Source organism: Abramis brama, assembly GCF_963993115.1.
Source record: "Abramis brama genome assembly, chromosome: 1".
NCBI classification, from domain to species: domain Eukaryota; kingdom Metazoa; phylum Chordata; class Actinopteri; order Cypriniformes; family Leuciscidae; genus Abramis; species Abramis brama.
This window is the reverse complement of record NC_139963.1, coordinates 3,303,471-3,327,553: the sequence shown is the minus strand read 5'-3', so window position 1 is coordinate 3,327,553 and position 24,083 is coordinate 3,303,471. Positions and strand designations below refer to the sequence as shown.

The 24,083-nt window shown below is 36.6% G+C and overlaps 1 protein-coding gene across 1 annotated transcript in view; it reads left to right on the top strand.

Moving 5' to 3' along the window:
- LOC311090940 (uncharacterized protein) overlaps positions 1-24,083 on the top strand; it is an 846,260-nt gene that overhangs the window by 170,045 nt on the left and 652,132 nt on the right. The gene's annotated exons all lie outside the window — the stretch shown is intronic.

Below are 24,083 nucleotides of genomic sequence, written 5' to 3'. Positions count from 1 at the left end.
ATCCATCAATCTGTTCTACTGTCTGAATGAACTGAACGACCAAACTCTGGTGAAGGAGATTCAGACCCACCTTAGCAAAGGAAGTCTCTCATCTGGTGACCTTTCACCTGCCCAGTGGTCTGCTTTAGCCTTTGTGTTGTTGACATCAGAGGAGGAGCTGGAGGAGTTTGAGCTTCAGAAATTCAAGAAATCAGACGAGTGTCTCATTAGATTATCGGCAGTCATCAAAACCTCCAGAAGAGCTCTGTAAGTATTTTAATATATTTTGTTTTGCTTTCATCTGAAAAATGTTTTTTATCTACATTACTCTATAGTGATTCCTCATCATGAACATGAACTTATCCCTGTAAAGCCTGACATATGAAATAATAGTCAGAATTTTTTTTTTTGTGTGTGGAGACAGTTTATCAAACCTTTAGAAAAAATATAAAAGACCATGTAAAAATGTTTGCATGTTTGTCTTGTATCATATGATACACCAGACTTTAATGACTTATATAGAATTATATATTAGCTCATACTCATACTTGTGGAAAAATAATTGGGGAAATAATGTGGGGGAAATAATGTAATTTGGTACAGATGTTATTTATATTGCCAACAAGTAAGATGAAATTCTGAAAGGTTATAATATAAAACATTGAGATTTTTATAAAACAGGCTTAAATAAAGTACATATATATTACCACATCATATATTAGTTGTCCCTGTCACATGTCAGCGTTTGTTTGGACTTTCAGTTCGAGTTTTGCTTGGTTCCTATTTGCCTTTCTATGGTTACCGTCATTATCAGTTCAGTTGTGTCACCTGTTAGTCATCATCGTCATTAGTGGTCGACCAATATATCGCCAAGACGTTTTTCTGATTGGCGATGTGTTGGAAGAAGGACTTTTATTTTGACGGCGCTCCAGACTTTTATTTTGACGGGCGGTGCTGAGAACACCAGGGCCTGATCACACAGCGCTCACTCACATTCTCCATCCTCATTAGTTTACAATCTCTGTCAGTCATATCTAATACTTTGTTAGACAGAACTGGTAAACAAAGAAAGTAAATGGTATGCGAAAAAGTAAAGTGTTGCTTTTATATTATTTGTAACAGAAAAGGCAAACAATCAGGCTAAAATACTTTCTCATTTACTGTCAACATTCAGCAAATGCGCATCTTTCTCATTTAAACAAATCTCTGAATATCTAATAAACATTTAATATCACAAACCTTGCGATTTAATGGAATCCAGCTGTGATATCTTGTGAGGTGTGCATTTGTAGCCTGATAAATGTGTGACTGTGAGTGACGGTCGGTCCGTGCGAAGTGAGTGAATGCGAACAGAAGATCAGCTTCACAGTAGACGCGGTCGAAAAACTTTAAATCCTTCATATTAAAATATGCTGTGCTATATCCAGTTGGCCACTGTGTCATATTCATATTGTTTTCACTGTGTGCTGTATGTAATATTAGCGTTACCTTGTCTTTATTTGCAAAAATATGATTACCAGTGCGCACGATATTACCAGATTACTGAGTGCCCTGTTACAGTGTTTGCTTCCTTTTTATTCACATATTCATATATTTTTAAACAATTACTTTATTTGTGAAAAATACTGTAATAGGATTGCAGATTCAAGAAGTTGCCATCTAAGCATGTTTATTTTAAAGATTTCTTTTCTAATTTATTTAAAATTTATAAAATATTGATTAAAATAAATATAAAGTATATAATAATAATATCGGCTTTACATCGGCCATCGGCCATCCTGCTCTCTAAGATATCGGCATCGGCCATCAAAAAACCAATATCGGTCGACCACTAATCGTCATCTATCTCACCTGTGTTCTGTTAATCAGTGTAATGTGTGTTTGTATTTAAGTTCCATTCTGTTCAGTCAGTCCTTGTCCAATCTCCGTCGTATTTAGTGTGTGTGAACCTTCTGCCCGTCTTCTATGTACCTGTATTATTTATATTGTGAGTAAATGTTTGCATTGGAACTTTAGATTCTCCTTCATCTTCTTCTGCCTGCACCACACCGTGACAGTCCCTCTGGATCTCCCAGTAATTAGACATTTTAAATGCTTATTTTTATCAGTAATTCTGTAGTTTAATGTAATAATAATGTAATGTAATATGTAGATTGACAGATTTACAAATAAACATTTATCAAAAGCCTGTTGTATAATATGTGATGTACACATTTAAAGTTGTTTTTTCTACAAAAAAAGTTCAAAATGTTTTTTTTTTTCAATGTTTTTTTTTATTTATTTAGTAAATATTAAGGAAAATAAACTATAAATGTAATTTCAGTAATTGTTATGGATGCTTTTTTACTATCTTTAAATTAATGATATATCACCCATTGATCACCCTGCTCTCTAAGATATCGGCATCAGTCGTTGGTTAAACTTTTTTTTTTTTTTTTTACATTTGTTTATTGATTTTTCAGTGACATAACAAAATCAAGAGGTAGATTCGGGAGTCAAAACAGTGTCAAGTACAACAAGTACAACTACAAGAAAAAGAAAGAAAAAAAAAAAAAAAAAGAGAAGAAAATAAATAAATAAAATGAAATCAGATAAGGAATAATAGTTGTAGTTTAAATAATAAAAAAAGAAGAAAAAAAAGAAAAAAAATAAATAAAAAAAATAAATAAAAAAGAACAAAACAAAAACACAAAATGGTCCCCCACTGCTAAATAAAAGCCCAATATGTACACTTTACAGAAATAAATAAAAAACATCCCAGCATGCTACCAATTCACACAAGAAAAAAAACTAACAATTAGTAGACAATCAGGGTGGCTACTCTGGAATAGCCGTAAAAATCAATCCCTCAACATGTGCAAAAAATGGGCCCCAAGTTTTATTGAACTTTGCAAGAGAACCATGTATCGAGCACCTAACTTTCTCCAACTTCACAAACTGTAGGATGTCCCTGATCCAAGACGAGTGAGAAGGCGGCACAGGAGACTTCCACCTCAATAAAATCAAACGTCTAGCCAATAAGGAGACAAAGGCTACAAAGTCAGCTTTATATTTAGGAAGCTGCAAAGTAGGAGGTAAAACCCCAAACAAAGCGGTACATGCTGTTGGATCAAATTGAACACCCGTACAAACAGAAATAGAATTAAATATCTGTGTCCAAAAATTAAATAGTGAAGGGCAAGACCAAAACATATGGACATGGGTAGCTGGAGCATGATGACATCTAATGCACATGGGATCGACATCATTATAGATTTTTGAAAGCCTAACTCTAGTGAAATGGGTACGATGTAGAATTTTGCACTGGGTCAGACCATGTCTAGCACAAATAGATGAGGAGTGAACCCGACGCAAAATGGCATCCCACAGCTCCTCCGAGATCCCCTCCCCTAGATCCTCCTCCCATTGGGTTTTAATTTTATGCTGCGGGGTAAGCTGCAAAGAATAGATAAGATTGTATAAACATGAAATAGCACCTTTAATGGTAGGCAATGGGGTTAAAAAGGAGTCAATTAGAGAGACCGCTGGGAGATTTGGGAAATTGGGGCTAAGATTACGGATGAAACTACGAACTTGAAGATATCTAAAAAAATGCTGTCTAGGCAAATGGAATTTCTCGGAGAGTTGCTGGAAAGATGCAAATGTACCAGCAATATACAAGTCCCTAAATGCCTTGATGCCATAGTCAGACCACAAAGAAAAAGCCCCATCAATTAAGGAAGGATGAAAAACAGGGTTAGCTGATAAAGGTGCTAGGAAAGAGAAGGTCTGTAGACCAAAATAGCGTCGAAATTGCTTCCAAATTTTAAAAGTGGATTTAACTAAAATATTATTGCAAAAAGGGGAGGGAGAAAAGCTAAGAGGAGCGTGGATGAGAGCAGTCAACGAAGCAGGTTTAGCAGAAAACATCTCCATACTCAACCATGTAGGAGGAACTGGTGCCCCCTCCAGAGAAATCCAAAGCTGAATTACTCTAAGGATGGAAGCCCAGTAATAAAACCTCAAGTTAGGAAGAGCCAAGCCCCCAAGGGCCTTAGGTCTCTGCAGAAGCTCCTTTCGCATACGAGGGACCTTCCTGTTCCATATAAACTCAGTGATTGATTTGTCTAATTTGTGAAAAAAAGTCTGAGGGAGAAAGATAGGTATGCACTGGAAAAGATAAGACAATTTGGGGAGAATATTCATCTTAACCGAATTAACCCTGGCCACAAGGGAAAGAGGCAACAGTGACCACCGTTGAAAGTCCATCCGTATCTGATCTAACAAAGGGGCAAAATTATAATCAAACAAATCTTCAAATCGGTCTCTAATCTGAATACCAAGGTATTTAAAGCCAAATGGAACAATTTTGAATGGGAAACCCTGAGCAGCATTTTGGGCACCTTGATTTAAAGGAAACAGCTCACTTTTGTCCAAATTTAGTTTATAGCCTGAAATCTGACCACATGAACTAAGGATGTCAAGAGCAGCTGGAACTGAGACAGAGAGATTGGACACATATAGTAATAAGTCATCGGCATAGAGGGAGACCTTCTGTTCAAGACCATATCTTGTTATTCCAGTGATGCGTGGCTCTGAACGAAGCGCAATAGCCAGAGGTTCAATAGCAACAGCAAATAAAAGAGGACTCAGAGGACAGCCCTGACGAGTGGAGCAGTGCAAAGGGAAATAATCTGAATGGGTGTCATTAGTTCTGACTGAAGCCACAGGAGATGAATAGAGCAACTTAATCCAAGAAATGAACTCCTGACCAAAACCAAATTTCTCCAAAGTGTAAAAAAGGTAGTTCCACTCCACTCTGTCAAAAGCCTTCTCCGCGTCTAAAGAAATTACAGCTTCCGGCCCCATTGACGTAGAAGGATTATAAACAACATTGAGAAGTCGTCTGAGATTAAAGAACCCATGTCTGTTCTGGACAAAACCTGTCTGATCAGGAGAGATTATCAAAGGCAAAACTGATTCCAGTCGCAGAGCTAATAATTTGGACAGAAGTTTTACATCAACAGATAAAAGACTAATTGGACGGTAACTTGAGCAGGACAGAGGGTCCTTATTCTTTTTTAAGAGTAATGATATGGAGGCCTGATTTAGAGTCTGAGGTAATTTAGAAAGAGTAAGAGATTCATTGAACATTTCTATCAAAACTGGTGCTAATTTGTCAAAAAAGGTTTTGTAAAACTCGGTCGGAAAACCGTCCGGGCCTGGACATTTTCCAGACTGCATAGAAAATGTTGCCCGTTTAAGGTCATCTATGGTGATTGGGCCCTCTAACTGCACAGCAGTATCAGCATCAACCCTAACCAACTCCAGTGAGTCAAAAAAACTATCCAGGGCTGACAGATCAGACCCAACCTCAGAAGTATATAAAGAGGAGTAAAACTGTTTAAACTGATCATTAATTTTTTTTGGATCAGTTGTGACGCCAGAAGGAGTATGAATTTGTGAAATCTGCTGAGAGGAGGAAGCCTGTCGAAGCTGATGGGCCAAAAGTTTGGTCGCCTTATCCCCAGATTCATAATAACAATATTTAGCCTTAAATAAGAGCTCCTCAACCTCTTTAGTAGAAAGAACATCAAACTCAGCCTGAAGAGAGAGACGATCCTTGTATATGTTAGGGGATGGGGAGGAAGCATAAATATTATCAAGCTGGGAGATTCTATGGAAGTAAAATAATGTCAAATGTTTTTGAAACAAAAAGTCTGTTGAATTGCACTACTTGAAAAAAATATAGGCATTGCATTAACCATGCTTGCATTTTAATGCATTGTATTTTTAGGGCTTGCATTTTTATGGGCTGAAATTCAACATGGTTGAATATTTAAGCTGTGAATATTTCAATTAAAAACATTTCAAACACATTTTCATTATTAAAAATTCAATAATCCATATTCACCTGTCATATTTCACTTCCAAAATATTCAAACTGTTTAAAAATACAACCTATAATATTCAACAGGCAATTTTCGGTCCATTTTATTTCGCTTTGCAAATTCGCTTCCACAAATTCAGTGGTTCAAATTCGACAGTAAATTCAACGGAACTGCAGGAAAAGCAGTAGATTACCGAGATACTCTCCATCTGCTGTTAGTCAATCTCAACAGCAGGGGGTGCAAAAGCTCGTGTTGTTGACGAAGACAGAGCAACAGTTAGAGCAAGCCATTCATTCATAAAATGAAAATGATTATCTGTGTCAGTATGCGGAAAAGATGATAAAGACACAAAAGCTGTGTTTATGTTTCATTCAATAACTTCATTGTTACTTTCCCTGTGTAGCCTACATGTCATCAGCTTTCTCTACATGAACAGGATTATAATCGGTTTCCCTCAATACCTCACACTCGAGGATTCCCCTTCTGTCGGGACAAAACGCTTAACGTAGTTTATGGACTAATACAGTGATATAAAAGACCAAACTCGCACCTTATTGGGGATGTAGGCTGTAGGCTACTATATAGGCTAGATGGACTAAGAATATGAACGTAACGCGCAAAGTTTCATGCAGAGCGTTTCGTGATATACTGGCATAAAATCAACACTTGATCAATACTAACACTTTCTCTTCTCTTTTCTCTTCTCTTCTCTTTTCTCTCTCTCTCTCTCTCTCTCTCTCTCTCCAGTATATATATATATATATATATATATATATATATATATATATGACTTTACAGTTGGTTTTATGACTGTAAGTCGTTCTATTCAAATGCTATTGAAGTTAGAAACGTGTATACCAAAGTCGTATACACTTTAGAGACGGTCCCTAAATGTGCGAATGTCCAACGTCAAGCCAACTTCATGCCAGTGAGTCTATCACTGGGAAACGCTCAGCATTAAACTTTGCGCGTTATTCTGAGTCAATCTGCTTGCCTGCGAGTTTGGTCTTTTATATCACTGTAATTAGTCCATTAAGCTATAGGCCTACGTTTAGCGTTTTATATGTCCAGCTGGGGAATCCTTAAGTATTGAGGGAAACCCTAATAGCTTGCATGCAGCACATCGCCACAATATAAAGTCAAGGCAACTAAACAACCAAGAGAAATATATGTCAACCTCAAAAATGTAATATTGGATCTGTATATCCGCATCGGGGAATAAAATTATAATCTTGTTCACGGTAGAGAAAGATGCTTGTAGGCTACACAGGGAAAGTAACCGTGAAGGCACTGAATTTAACATAAAACCGCCGTCATAATAATCACAAATACACTTGCATTGCTGTTAAATGAGTTTTATGAATGAATGGCTTGCTCTAACTGTTGCTGGTCTTCGTCAACAACACGCGCTTTTGCACCTCCTGCTGGTGAGGTTGACTAACAGCAGATGGAGAGTATCTCGGTAATCTACTGCTTGTCCTGCAGTTCCGTTGAATTTACTGTCGAATTTGAACCACTGAATTTGTGGAAGCGAATTTGCAAAGCGAAATAAAATGGACCGAAAATTGCCTGTTGAATATTAGGTTGTATTTTTAAACAGTTTGAATATTTTGGAAGTGAAATATGACAGGTGAATATGGATTATTGAATTTTTAATAATGAAAATGTGTTTGAAATGTTTTTAATTGAAATATTCACAGCTTAAATATTCAACCATGTTGAATTTCAGCCCATAAAAATGCAAGCCCTAAAAATACAATGCATTAAAATGCAAGCATGGTTAATGAAATGCCTATTTTTTTTCAAGTAGTGCAATTCAACAGGCTTTTTGTTTCAAAAACATTTGACATAATTTTACTTCCATAGATTCGTAACCTCAATTCCTTTAATTTTTTTTTCCTCTGTTTGTTCTCATAGCTGCTGTATGAAATAATTTCACCTCTAATGTATGCTTTCAAAGTCTCCCAGAGAAGGGAGGCTGAGATCCCTGGAGTTCTGTTGGTAGTAAGAAAAAAGTCAATTTGATTAGAAACAAACTTAACAAAATCCTCATTAGATAACAAGCGCGTATTGAGACGCCAAGGGGGGCACGTACGTTTGCGCTCCTGTATGAATAACTCCAGTGTGGTCGGAGCATGATCTGATATTAGAATAGAGTCGTAAGAGCAAGACTGAACAGAATGGAGAAAACGGTTGTCCAGGAGAAAATAATCAATACGAGAAAAGGAGTGATGTACATGAGAGAAAAAAGAATACATTTTACCAGACGGATTAAGAAAGCGCCATGGATCAGAGACCGAGAACTCATCCATAAAAGATAAAATGGTCTTAGAGGACTTTGAGGGCACTCCTGGTCTAGTAGAAGAACGATCTAATACAGAATTAAGCCAACAGTTGAAGTCACCCCCCATAATAAGTAGATGTGTGGACATGTCAGGTAATTTGGCGAACAATTGATGGAAAAAATTGTCGTCATCCCAGTTTGGACCATACACATTAGCCAGAATCACAGAATTACTATATAGCTGTCCCGTTACAAACACAAACCTTCCATTTGGGTCAGCTATTACATTAGAGCACACAAAAGGAACCGATTTGTGAATCAAAATTGCAACCCCCCTAGATTTACCAATAAAACTAGAATGAAATACTTGACTGACCCACCTCCCCTTTAATCTGATATGGCTGGAAGATTTTAGGTGAGTCTCTTGAAGGAAGACAATATGAGCACCTAATTGTTGAAGATGGTGAAGAACTTTGCTACGTTTAATAGGCTGATTTAGACCATTACAGTTCCAGCTAACAAATTTGAGTCCTGTCCCTGATTGTCGTGGCATCCTAGACTGCTGCATGCTAGTCAAGTAATGGTGTACACTGCAGCATGGAATGTATAACAGTCACAAAAATAAATTAAAACATGGGCAACCTGACTAAACAAAACACAAAACACACAGCAAGAGAAAAAGAGAGAACTCCTCACACACCCACCCACCACCCCACGAGCTGAAGCGTCTTCCCAAACAAGACGCGAGCAAATCCCACAAACTACCAAAAACATCCTAACACGCTCCATTAACAGCACAAACCAGTAGTGCTCATGCGAGTTTGTAATAAAGCATTAAATAAATATGTAAACAAACACAGTAGCAAAATATGAAAAGTGACTCAAGTCCAAGTGACACAAACTTAAAGCAGGGCAGCTTACCAACAGAGAATGGGTAAAATTAACCCCCAGTTTACCGAACAAACTGCCAGCCGCTTTCAAACTGTAGCTCCAGAAGAGACACCAGACTTTAAGTTCACCTTGACAAAGTCCATTGCAGTGGCTGGGTCCTCAAAGGTGTGTGTAGCTCCACCGGGAAGAGTGATCTTCAAAGTCGCAGGAAACCTCAATCCGAACTTCACTCCAGGACACGAATGTAACAGACGTTTAACGTCCGTGAATGCAGCACGTTTCTTCGCAACTGACGAAGTATAGTCAGGAAAGAGAAACAGTTTTTTGCCTTGGTGGAGAAGAGGAGCCTCGCTGGCCCGGCGTAAAATGTCATTCCTCACGTGAAAAAAGTGCACACGAATCACAAAGGGTCGGGGTGGTTTACCATCACTGGGCTTGGCTCGGAGAGTGCGATGTGCACGATCGAGCAGGGGCAACTCATCCAGGCCGAGGGAGTCCATCAGCAGCTGGGCAATAAATTCGGTTGGGCGCGCACCTTCGGCCCCCTCCGGCACACCTACCAGCCTAATGTTGTTCCTCCTCGCTCTACCCTCCAGATCCTCACATTTATCGGTCAGCAGTTTAACCTCGGCTTTCAGCGTGGAAACTGTTGAATCCAGTGAAGTTAGCAGGTCACTGTGGTCAGTGCACGCGCGCTGCAACTCCGTGATAGCTTGATCATGGGAGCTAAGTTTTTGTTGCATCGGTTCAATTGCGTGCATAAGCTCCTCTCTTACCGAAGAAATGTCCGCACGAAGCTCGCAAGACAGCGAGTCTATTTTGCCGCAAATGTCCCCTTTCAACTGGTCTAACATAGCCCGGAGGTTATCCAAATTGGGCGCACACTCGGGATCCGTGACCACCTTCGGCGGAGATGCGGGCTCAGTCGAGGGTGAAGCCTTAGCACGGCCTGTGCGAGCCGGGTTTCCACGTGCAGCTGCCATTGTCGGTTGAAATTCCCTTAAAGCACACCGAAACTGACCAAGTACTTGTCACAATTGCGCACCGGCCAAAATTAGTGAAAAGAAACTGTGTTAAAAAGTTAAAATAAACACAAACTCGCGGAGCAAAAGGGAGACACGTCCTACATGCTCGGTGTCCAACAGCGCCCCTCTCTCGTTGGTTAAACTTAATCTTGAAATAATACAAATACAATTTCTTAGGTTCTTAGGTTAGGGGTGGGCGATATGTCAAAAATATCATATCACGATTTTTTTCAGGAAAATCACGATTCACGATTTTATCACGATTCTTTTTATGTTGGTTTTACTATTTTGTGACTTAGCATTACAGCCAATCTAATGTCACTATTTTAAAAACAAAGCCTTAGGTAACAAAAAAAAAAAAAAAAAAAAAAAAAAAAAAAAATGGCAGACAGGGGAGAAGATAAAAATATTTGTCATTATTTTCTTTGTTATTAAATATTAAGATCAAAGATACACATTAGACATACACAACTTAATATACAAATTAAATAGGCTAAACAATGCTTTATATTTTCAGCTACAGTAGGTGTATTTAATACTGATGCACCGAAATGAAAATTCTGGGCCGAAACCGAAAATTTAGGATGCTCTTGGCCGAAAACCGAAACTGAAGCCGAAAATGGCTTCTTTTAAAAATGTATATACTGCTTGAATTTAATGGATCTGAAATGAAAAATCACAATATAATAATCAAATTTTATTAACAGTTACATAACAAAACATAAAATATTTTTAACAATAAATATAAATAATAATACCAAATAATATTATTCTTCAAGTTTTATGTTCCATCAAATAAAATAGTTTTTTAAAAGTTGTGCAAAAAAAATCCACAATTTTGGAGATTTTTGCAGAACAAATGTTACATATTGCAACTTTGGTGTCCTCTCGTATAGGGCTGTCACTTTTGTGAAAAATAAATCCTGTTCGATTTTTGAGACATAAGCTAAGTGTTCATTGAATCGTTAGTAAATTGCCTATATTTGGCGTTGATCCGTTTTCAACGCCAAATATAGGCAAATCCACGGACAACTAAACAGGCATTAGGACGACCGTAAAGAGGGCGCACAAGTCAGCAATGTGGACTGCCATAACATCAATGAAAAGCATTACTGAAGGCTACATATTATGCACTATATTATGCAAAAATAGGCTATGTGTGTGTCAGAACCTGCAGTTGCTGTGTGATGCGCGTTCGCTGCGAGCGTATACTGTAGTGACGAGCTGGACGCGCTCCGAGAGAAGGCCGTTAAAATTGATTCCCTATTTTCGTTTTCGAAACTTGTGTTGGTTGGTCCGATCGATTGTGCAATAAGTGACAGTCCTTTGACATGCTTAATCTTTGATAGGCAGACGCGTGATAACAGCTCGACCGTGAGTGAAACCTAAGCGCTTGCGCACGGATGGGAGGGGCGGGTGACATTCATTTTCGGTTAAACGTTTTCGGCTGTTTTTTTTTTTTTTTTTGGCCCGAAACCGATAATGCCATTTCGGCCGAAAATTTTCGGCGGCCGAAATAAATAAATTTTAGTATTTAACAGTAGCATTGAAGAAAGTAATTAAATGAACAAATATGAAAATAAAACAAAACAGACTTCACTGTATAAATTATACATTGATACTTATTAAAGCTACTATTAAAGTTATCAGTCAAGGGCAGTGAGTGATTTTCTCTTTGCATTGTGTTGTTTTATTAACATTAAAGGGATAGTTCTCCTAAAAATTCAAATTATCATAATTTACTCTCTCAAGTTGTTTTAAACTCGAATATCTTTCTTGCTTCTGTTGAAAATAAAAGTTATTTGGAAGAATGTGGGTAACCCAGCAGTTGATGTACCCCAGTGACTTCCATAGTATATTTTTCTCCTATGGAAGTCAATGGGGACCAGCTACTGTTTGGATAGCCACAATATTAATATTAGAAAAATATTAGAAAATATTAGAAGGAAATTAATACAGGTTTGGAAAAACATTAGAGTGCGTAAATGATGAGATCATTTTTATTTTTGGGTGAACTATCCCTTTAAGGACAAGTGGCAGCGTGTTTACTATTACTACTGTCTCTTTAAGAGTTGCGCGTCTAATATACACGCATTTGACAAGCAGATTTTCTCTCAATTTTCTCAAGTTTGCTTTCACTTTAGACATAACCGACTTTATGTAAACCTTGTGTGTAAGCACAATAAGACTCGAAAGATAACTTAGTCCAGTATCCAGGCGCTGGTAGACAGGCTTTTAGTGCATGTGAGCTTCACATGAACGCGCTGAGAAACGCACACGTTAAAACAGCGCATCAGCATGCGAATTAAATGTTTAACCGACAAGGCATTAAAACACATGCAAATTGTGAACTTTTGTGAACTGCAGTGTCCCGTTCCGCTGCTTTAACATTTTATGTGAATATACGTTGCGTTGTTCAGTATGTTGGGACAGAGGCGCCAGAACAGATATAATGCACGATTCTACGATATTTCTTCAAAAGCAGATCGTGGAGACATTTTAATCGTCCACGATCAAAAATCGTCATATCGCACACCCCTATCTTAGGTTTAAGTAATCTTAGCTTTACTTAAATCATTAAAGATTTTATAACAAAAAGACATGTACATGTGAATGAAGGCATGTTTAGAATTATAGTGAAAGGCCTTTAACTTGCCATAAAACTGTGAACTGTCTCATTTAATAGTGTCAGTGCAATCAAGTCAAGTCAATAATATTGTTAAATTTTAAGTGTCCCCAACTAAGCAAGCCAGAGGCAACAATGGCAAGAACCCAAACTCCATCAGGTGACAGAAATAGAGAAGAAATCCTATAGCTATAAATCTTAACGCAAATATTTTTTTCAAACATGCTTAATTTTATCTAGGAAATTTGTCACTGAATAAAAAATGCTAATGTACTGGAAATAGTATTTTTTGTAGATGAATGCTGTTTGAATGCATTGTATGCTGTTTATGTAAAAAATAAATAATGGAAAATGTATTTAATATTTGTTTATAGAAAATGTATTGTATGTGTGCCATCTAATTCTGTGTTGTGATTTATTGTAGGTTAAATGATTGTAACTTAACAGAAAAAAGCTGTTCAGCTCTGGCTGCAGTTCTTGGATCAGATACCAATCTGAAAGAGCTGAACATGAACAATAATAATCTGCAGGATTCAGGAGTGAAGCTGCTCTGCACTGGACTGTGTAAATTGGAGATACTGAGGTAAGTTGAGCCACAGGAGTCACATGACTAAAGTAAGGTGCAATGACTGACAGGACGATGCCAGAGTTTAAAAGTTATAAATAAAAGTTGCATTTCTTTGTTTAATATAAGTAAGTTTGCCTTTGTTCTATTGTAGTTGTGTTTTTCATTCAAAATAATAATGAGCCATAAACTAAGCAGTCCAAAGATCTTTTATTTATTTGTTACAACGTGGGTATAGCATATCATCCTTCTTATCAATTTTGTTAATAAAAGTCCAATGTTTAATATAAGTGAATTTATCATTGTACTATTTTATTATTGATGTATTTTCATTAATACTAATGAACCACAAACTAAGCATTTGTTTTAAATTTAGGGGAAAACACTAAGACCTTCATTTCTCAGTGTTACAATGGGGGTATACTATGCCATCTATCCTATTTGTTTTGTTGATAAAAGTTTTATTGTTCAATATAACAAACAATAAAAAAATGGTTGTCATTGTGCCATTTTACTGTTGTTGTGTTTTTTTCAGTGAGTAATACTGAAGTGACATTAAGCGTTCATTTTGTGCTGCATTCATTTGGTGCTGCACTGTAATGGAAATAATTGCAGGGGATTATAATAATTAATGGATCATGTATTTTCCATATATGTATATTCTACTTCTTATAAGTTAAGACTTAAATTGTGCTGTTTTTGTTTATAGTAATTTATAATTTAGTGATTTAATCGTTGTTTGCATATGTAGTGTTGAGTCAGAATTCAGATGATTCTGTTAGAGCTTTGACATTAAAGATATCGCAAGCGTAATATTGCGAGGGGCGCCGTGAGCACTGAGCGAGCAGGTACGAGTAGTGAATTGTCGTTGAAAAAGATGGATAAATCAAAAAAACTGTCGGGGCTAAAGATAGAAAAAGAAAGAGGGAAAGTGAGATGGCATGTCAAGGGATACCAAAAGCAGCTAAATAAGTGGATGGTGAAAGGCAACAGGTAGGATTTAAAGTAGGGCTGAACGATATTCTGTTTTAACATCAACATTGCGATGTGCGCATGAGCGATAGTCACATCGCCGGAACATGCGATGTGAAGGGTAGTAGCACCCATGGTGTATTAAGAGAACGGTAGCACCAGGGTAGCACACAGTAAACACTAGTTTGTTGTATGTCTTGTTGATGGGGTGACATGCACGTTCCGCGTGCCTGCACAGTGATTGATTCGCTGTGCCGCTGCTCACCGCTCACAGCCAACATTCACATCTTAACAGATGTTTGTTTGTTCATTAGGCTATAATTCCTCAAAATAAGTAAAATAAAATCTTATTCTCTCTCTCTCTCTCTCCATGTTTTCGGTGCTGATGCAGTGTTCATGTAAATGGCACCTAAAAGCTGTCACAAAGTAAAAGTAATTATTATAAGTATGTAAAATATTGCAATGAGACATTTTAATTGTTTATTAATAAACAAGTGTTTTCTGTGTCGGCTGCAAAGATGAAGTTGATGATATTGACTCGCGAAATATCGCAATGTAATTTTTTCCCAATATCGTGCAGCCCTAATTTAAAGTGTGATGTCTGTGCTTGGAGGCTTTAAAATGTTCATGTTAACAGACATTAGCGTTCTAAAGTTCTCTGAAGTGTGGCTGAAAAAGCCAAGTAAAACTTTAAATAACCATTGAATCAAATTAACATTTTATTCTTATCTGTGAAATAAGCATGTAACCTGTTTCAACTCCACCACTCAAAGAATTGTTAAATTGTTCGCCAAATTTGTTGCTTCATACCCCTCTGACACTGGGTAGTTGCGCCCCTGGTCTCACTCATCCTTGCAAAGCTGCTTCAGCTCAGTGACATTTGTAGGCTTTCCAACATGAGCTGTGCATCAAGTCCTTCCACAGCATTTTAATGGAATTGAAGTCTGGACTTTATTGGGCCATTCCCAAACTTTAATTTTCTAATTTTCCGACCATTTTCAGATCATAGACTTTCAGAGTTGTACAGTTTTAGTTAATTGCAATCTTGAAAGGGATGTTGATGTCTAACATATTAAAGTTCATTGAGCCTTTTGTTTGCCTCCATATTCAATTGTCAGTTTTTGCGGGGGTTAACGATTTTGGAAAATAATCTAATTGCGATTTAATTTTACCAATATTGCGATTGTGATTTAATATGCGATTATTTTTTAAGCTCTTTATCTTTTCTATTATTCAACAAAAACAAGCAATAAATCATTGTAAAATAGGGAAGGGAATCTTTAGGCACCTCATGAGCCGATCTAATTTTTTTCTTATTAATTAATCTTATTAATAAAACTTAAAATATTTAATTACATATGTAATTATAAGTAGGCCTACTTTTATAAACAATTACACATTAAAAAACTAAATTAATACAATTACATGTTAATAATTTTAACTAATATAGCTTCAAAACAAATAACAAAGAGGGGAAAAAAATATTACAAGCAATAAACAAAGTGCTTTCAGTATTTAAGAGTCGGCTGTCTGAACGTTTTCATCTCTTTTGAAATTATAAGATGTGGTCCTATCTGTTTAATAACTTAAGATATAACTGACTGTGTCACATTAATTTTGCGTCATAAAAGCATTTTGAGATGCAAGTACATTTAAACACGTAGACGGAGTCGCTCACAGCCGCATACTCAAACGCTCTTCGCAAAGCGCGCGTGAGTATTTGAAATTGAAAGCAGCTTCTGTCGGTGATTTTCATATTTGTAATATATAAGCCAACTGCATTCCAAAAGACATATGATGCCTTCGTAGAGCATTTGTAAGCAAAATACCGGCGGGCGAGACCGCGCACTACAAAAGTAACATCAAGCAGACCGCGCGTATCTCATATCATGTGCAATGAAGCACGCGAATGTTCTTGTAATTCGCTTCAACTTTTCCGAACTTTATGAAAGATAATTTTTTGGAAGGTTCGAGTGGTGTCGTGTGTGTGTGTGTGTGTGTGAGACAAAGGAATTAGAAGCAAGCAGAATACGGTTGTTTATAAAGCACACGTAGCGTCATCACGTATCTGTGTTGAGAACTAAGCTCAGACATAAATCTGAAATTATTTTAATCAATACAGAATCGTTGGAGAGAATCTATAACACAATATCACATAAATTAAACATAAACTGTTATTTCCTGTAGCCTACCTATGCCAGGCCTATGCGCAGCGTGACAAGTTGATGCTTCATCTGCAAGACTGGTTTACTCTCGCGTGTCACGTGACCAGAGTGTCAGTTTAAGGATTTATATTGTTCAGGTTTAACTGATTAATCAGCTGAATGTTTTCCTCTCTGTTCTAGACTCTCTAACTGCAGTGTGACAGAAGAAGGTTATAAAGCTCTGGCTTCAGCTCTGAGATCAAACCCTTCACACCTGATAGAGCTGGATCTCACAGGAAATGATCCTGGACAATCAGGAGTGAAGGAGCTCAGTGATTTACTGCAGGATCCAGACTGTCAACTGAAGACACTGAGGTGAGACGGGATCAAATAATTAACTAAATTAGCTAAATGCAGGCTAAATATTCATAACTAATATATTATTTTAGTTATATAATAAGCTGTACAATTTGTTGCATCAAAATGATCAAGATCAGATCAGATGCTGCAGGTTCTGTCATGATGATGATGATAACCGTCAACACAGTTTAGTTGTGATACGAGCTACAGGTCAAATAGACATTATGGGTCAGTATATGTGTGCTGACATTCAGGAGTATACCTTGATAATTAACAATAATAGTTTTCCATCAAGCCCAGATTCACTGCATCTCTCTACACCAGGTCTATGAGTCTCCAGATGTTCTCAAACATGCAGTTTCACAAGCCAGTTTTCTCTGTGCTGACGTTTCTCACTCCTCCTGCTTTAAAGACAGAAAGATCTTAATTTCACACTCTGTATTCATACTGAAAATCATGATCTAGTGAGCTTTTGCCCTTCTGCTCTGTGAGACCTTTCTGTTCTTATGCTTATGTTTGCTTTAGGACTGAGTGTTGCTCTAGTTTCTTTTAAATATATATTTATTTGTGTATTTAAATGTTTAAAGAAAAATTTGACATCTAAATAACTAACTTAAGCTTGTCTTTAAAACAATAATTACGTTTTTTATCGTATCAATCATTTTTTGTAATGCAGTGGACATTTAGTTGATACCTGAATTGCCTCTTCTGCAGGTTTGTGAGTCCTGCTGCAGAGGAAGCCTGTCAGTATGTGAATAGAGTTGTGGGTAAAAACCCGTTACTCCAGAGAGAGCTGAATCTGAGACGACATAAACTAGGAGACACACGAGTGAATCAGATCGCTGCTCTACTGCAGGATAAACACTGTCAACTCAACACACTGACGTGAGTATTGCTCATTTATTTATTATATTACTTTTAAGCATTTTTTCCCTCAGTCACACAGAGCCAGAACAATTTAAAGTAATAAAATTAAACAGTCAATTAAACTATTAAGCTGCAACCCCACTTTTGAAAAATCCCCAGAATGTCACATGATTATGGCACTTTTTCATGTGTTCCATATATGGACTAAAGCTGCGTCCGAAATCGCGTACTATGGGAGTAGGTACTACATTTAAATTAGAACGTACTTCGCGACCGTTAAAAAAGTACGCTCTATATAGTATGAATACGGGTAGTATGAATGATAATGGCAATATCACAAGCAGTGTGTGTATATATATAAAAAAAATCTTCTAAAATGAGCATTTTTATCAAGCTTGTATATTTAGGTTCAGTAATTTCACTTTAATGACAGTTAATAGGTCCTTTTCATTGCCATTAAAGTGAAATAACTGAACATAAACATACAAGCTTGATAAAAATGATCAAACTAGAAGAAAATTTCAGATGGCACTTAGAGGCTTTTACATCTTAAGTATTCATATGTGTGTGTGTGTGTGTGTGTGTGTGTGTGCATATATATATATATATATATATATATATATATATATATATATATTAGGGCTGGGGGAATTAACGCGTTAATCTTTGCGATTAATTTAAGATGCTTAACGCGTTAAAAGAATAATAACGCAATTAACGCAGCACTTTTTTTTGCCCCGTTTTAATGACTTCCTGTTGCGGCTGCTATTGAAAATACTGAAAATATACTGTCCCGGTCCTCCGTGTTCGGGTTTCATTCTCTCGCAGCTTTCATGAGCGGGTCTTTTCCGCGCAGTGCTCTCCATTCCGTGTGTGTGTGTGTGTGTGTGTGTGTGTGTCGGCCGTGTTTGCGCTGCGTGTTCTGCTCTGTCGTTAACGGCCCAAACGCTCAAATCATGTACTGATCACGCACTGAAAAAGCAAAGTCCGCTCCAATAACGTGAAATTTCTCAGTAGTAGACTTCTGTTTGCAATAGCCCTACTGAGCTGGTATAGTCATGCTGGGCAACAATGGTAAAATGATCAAACTAGAAGAAAATTTCAGATGGCACTTAGAGGCTTTTACATCTTAAGTATTCATAAATGTGTGTGTGTGTGTATGTGTGTGTATATATATATATATATATATATATATATATATATATATATATATATACACACACACACATAAGAAATGGATCATATACAGTACCAGTCAAAAGTTTGGAAACATTACTATTTTTAATGTTTTTGAAAGAAGTCTCTTATGCTCATCAAGCCTGCAGTTAAAAAACAAACAAAACAAAAAAAACAGTAATATTATGAAATATTATTACAATTTAAAATAATGGTTCTCTTTTTTAATATATTTTAAAATGTAATTTATTTTTGTGATGCAAAGCTGAATTTTCATCAGCAAGTACTCCAGTCTTTGGTGTCTTATGATCCTTCAGAAATCATTCTAATATGATGATTTGATACTCAGTTATTATCAATGATGGAAACAGTTGTGCTGTTTAATATATTTTTTTGGAATACTTTTTTCAGGATTCATTGATGAGTAAAACATTAACAGCATTTATTCATAAAAACAGCATTTATTCAAAATAAAAACATTTCTAACAATATAAATCGTTACCATCACCTTTTATCAATTTAACGCATCCTTGTTGAATTAAAGTACTAATTTCTTTAAAAAAAAATAGTTATTGTTCCCAAACTTTTGAACGGTAGTGTATATTGTTACAAAAGATTTCTATTCTAAATAAATACAGTTCTTTTTAACTTTTTATTCATCAAATAATCCTGAAAAAAGTATCTCAGGTTATAAAAAAAATATTAAGCAGCACAACTGTTTCCAACATTGATCATAAATCAGCATATTAGAATGATTTCTGAAGGATCATAAGACACCAAAGACTGGAGTACTTGCTGATGAAAATTCAGCTTTGCATCAGAAAAAAAATTACATTTTAAAGTATATTAAAAAAAGAGAACCATTATTTTAAATTGTAATAATATTTCATAATATTACTGTTTTTTTTGTTTTGTTTGTTTTTTAACTGCAGGCTTGATGAGCATAAGAGACTTCTTTCAAAAACATTAAAAATAGTAATGTTTCCAAACTTTTGACTGGTACTTACGTATAATACATACATACATATTATATTTATAAATAAGCCAACACAGAAAACAAAAAAACTATAAACACGTTTACAGATTGTGAGCCCTACAACCTACTGCGCCAATTCTTCATCTATATTTTAAAGATGGAGCTGACCTCCGCCCCGACCTCCGACTCTCACGGTAGTCCATCCAGTCACTGATTGCGACCATGGGTGGAAAAAAAGCACATCGAGGTGCTGGTGTTCTAGCTACATATCACATATTTGAGCTTAATTTTTTACAAATTATTTACTTTAAATTTGGGTAGGAAAAAGTGGAAATCCAAAAATGACTATCTTGTACACATGCTTTTAAAGAAACAGATTTTGAATTATTTTAAAGTGATGCCCTACAAATGAGATTGTTAGTAAGAAAGTCCCTTTAGATCTTTTAGAAACCTGTGAAGGTTCCCTTACTGAAGCTGCTGACGTTCATTTTCTTCCCTCAAGACGACGTTTTAAAACTTTTGCTTTTGGTGGTGCTTTAAGCTCTATTATACTACTTTGTGCCAAAGTTTTGTGATTTTGTTTTAAGCTTTGTATTCTGTATCCATTTAAAAGTTAAATAATATACGAAAATAAAGCAAATACATTTTAAAGGTGTCTGGAGTGTGTGGGTATTTCTCTATAGTGCGGCACTCATATTTTTCAGATATACCTGCAATTTGCTTGTTTCAAAAACCATCTGGAATCTGCCACAAAATAAGTGCACACACAACACCCTTTAAAAATATTAATTACTCAATTCCACATATTAAACACTTTACAACTGTAAATCCCTGGGAATTAAGTGTTTTGTAATAAAACTTGCTAAAACAGCATGACAAAATGACCTTACTAACAAATAAATGGAAAGAGAGTGTGTAACATTTGTTTTCTTTATTATTATTATTATTTTTTAGCAATTATTTCTAAAAGCTGAAGGAATCTTTCCTCTCTCTGGCCTCCTGTTCTCGTCTCTCCTCATGCTCTCGTCGCTCTTTCTTTTCTTTCCTCTCTTTCATTAGCCACTCTCCACTCTACAAGAACACAGTTGTGTTCATCAGCCTCCTGCAAAATCAACACAGAATTTAACATTAGTGATGAACCATGGTCAATCTATATTATTATATTAATATTAATGTTACATGGACAAGTTGAGGTACACTTGATAACAGTAGCTTGCTACGTAGCCAACACATATTACATATCAACACTGGTAAAGGAGAAATAAAATCGCTGTAAAATAAAAAATAAAAGTTTTGTAACTATCATTTAACTGAGAAACAACGTCGTTGTTTAAATAAAACAGTGTTAACTAGCTGACAGGCATTAGCTCGTTCTGTTCGGTAATAATAATGATAAAATTGTCAATTTTGCAGCCAATTCACAAAATTGTACCCTCGATTTACATTATTTAAACTTTTAACAAGTCAATCGTTTACTTATATGATGTTAAACAAATACAATTTAACCACAAAGAAACAATAAGTGTTTTGTAAAGTATTTACACTTGAAAACAGCCGCGTCTCCATTTTCTGCTAAGGTGGCAAAAGAAGCAGTTAAAAAAGGAGATGTTGAAGTCAACATTAAATTATCAAAATCAGAGGGGAAAGGCATAGTGTGGAGAGTATAAATCAACAATGGCAACAGAGCTGGGATAATGCAACAAAAGGGAGACATTTACACGAAATCCAAAGCAAAGTAGGTATATCAAGAAGTACGGGAACAAAGAGGAAAGAGCAGGTGATAATGAGCAGGCTGAGAATTGGGCATAGCAATCTTAATGGCACACTTTTTATTACAGGAAATCATCCTACAGGAATGTGTGAACAATGTCAGGAGGCTGAAACAGTAGAACATATTCTTATAACATGCAGGAAATTTATTCAGGAAAGACAAGAAATGGTAACAAAATTAAAAAAATAAGACGGGTAGATAATACAGTAAAAAGTTTATTGGAGTATGGAGAGAGTGTGGAGGGTAGGAAAGTGATATTTGGTTTTCTGAGGATGACTGGATTAGATAGGAGGATTTAGTATGAATGAGAACAAAGGGTAAATAAAACCGAAAGGTGGCAGTAATGCAACTCAAAGGATGCCAGCTGCCTTAAAAACCCAAAAAGAAGAAAAGAAGAAGAAGAACGTTGGAGGATTTGAACTTGAAAAAACAGAGTGTACTGAGTAAGCCTACTGACATCTTTCCGCAGTTAAAACTACATTACTTCTTATGTTCATTCATGTTTATTTGATGCTATAAATTAACTAGAAGGAAGAGATGATCGGTTCACGAGCAGCTTTAACTGAGGCACCACAGCGATCTGTCAAGACACATTACAGAGCCACAAAACGGTTACGGTAGTCTAAATTTCTTTAAAAATGACCAAATTGTAATATCAAAAGTAACCTGGACTGTCTTGTCTGTCAGCGTGTTGTCAGTGTCTCTGCTGCGCGATGTTTTTCATTGCGTGAGATCATGGTTTGGCGTGAGCGCGGTGTAGTTTGTCAGACATAGCAACAGTAACTAAAGGGGCCGGGTGTTTACGTTTTTTTTATTATTTTTTTTGCAACTGTTGTTCTTTGACATTTAAACAAAGTCAGCCATTTCGTTGGATTTTAGCTAAAAAATGTGGCGCCACATTACTGGAGTAGTAAAGAAAGCATCTGTGAAAGCAGCGCAGTTTGAGTGTTTCGGAACGTATATGTGGTCGGAGAGAAAGATGAGACTACCCTTCTCTGACTACGTTTGAATGTGTGACTTAAGTATTAAACTGTTGGTGAGATGAGATGAGATAATGCAATGCTGACATAGGCTACAGTACAATGACAGTTGCACAGATGTTGGGAGTTGGGAACCGGTGAGAAAATGTCCGGTAGCCTACCCGGTAACTTTACCAGTAATAACCATAGATATCATATAGCTAAAGGCTAGATGTCTTGTGCGCGCTGCTGGCCAATGGAGGTCGACGTCCGCACACGGCGGCCATCTTACCACAGTGTGCTCGCTCACTCGTAACATGGTGCATGTACTTTTAAATAACCATAACTTGCTCAGAGATGTAGCTATGACACTGCATACATATGAATAATTATAACATAAATGTTCAAGCATTCGGAATTATAGCCACGTTAATAGCGTTAGTAAGAAACCAAACCGTTTGTAAATCCGTCAAGATTTCAGCGAGATAAGAGGATTTGTGTGCGTGCTGATCACTCACCTTAATTCACTGCTCCACTGTGGTTAGATGGCCGCCGGTGATGCCGGATATGACTCCGCCTTAAGACATCTAGCCTTTATATGATATATATGGTAATAACAATATTAATTTAGTTCTGCTTAACGGTTCCTGAACGCTGTAACTAACAGCTGCCCAGCCATCAACACAGCCGCGTGTGATTTGTTTTTAATACGAGCTGCACTAGGTCTATATCTGTATTCTAAGAGTTATTATTCCTTTTATGGATCTCGTTAATAACTTGACAACACTTAAATGTGTATTCTTACAAGTTAAAGAACAAATGTTTGTGCAATTCCTTTTTTTTCACCTTTTATGAGGCTGTGATAGAGTGGGACACTCTGAAGGGGGTAATACTGGTCTGACAGTTTCCTTTGACAGGGCTCCGGTCAGAGAGAAGGGCACGGAGAAATTATTCCAGCAAACTTTATTATTGAAGTTTGGGTACAAGCATTGGTGTTCAAATCGGTATATGTGTATGTGTGTGTGGTCTATAAAAGAAACAAAGAATGAAATAATATTAGTCACAATGTACAAAAATATACAGTAATATCCAATACAATAATAAACATTGAATCAGAATACTGAAATATAATAATTTGGTCAAATAACCTGAAAAGAGTCATAAACAACTAATATACAGGCATACAAAGGGTTAATGAGGCAAAGTATAGATACTAAATGGATTTGGTGGTCTTCGCTTCCCCCTAGTGGAAGCGGGCGCAACTGCATCCCATGCGCCCAGCACGTGAGGGGCGCATGGCCAGGGAGTGCCGAACTACACTCTAGGTGCGTCTGACGGTGACACAGAGGCTAAACACGATTTATCAGTAGGACTAAAGGGCATAAGAAATTAAATATAGCACTCGAAAATACAGCTTACGACTGAAATAATATAAAGGAAACAATCTCCAGTCTAACAAGGCTTCCCAGCCGGCATTTCAACGTTGATTCACCGTTGAAACAACGTCAGGTACCTTGGTTGAATCAACGGTGAATTACCTTTCGATTTTGCAAAACGGATCAACGTTGATATTGTGACGTCGTTTCACCGCGGAAGAAACAACGTTGATTCACCGTTG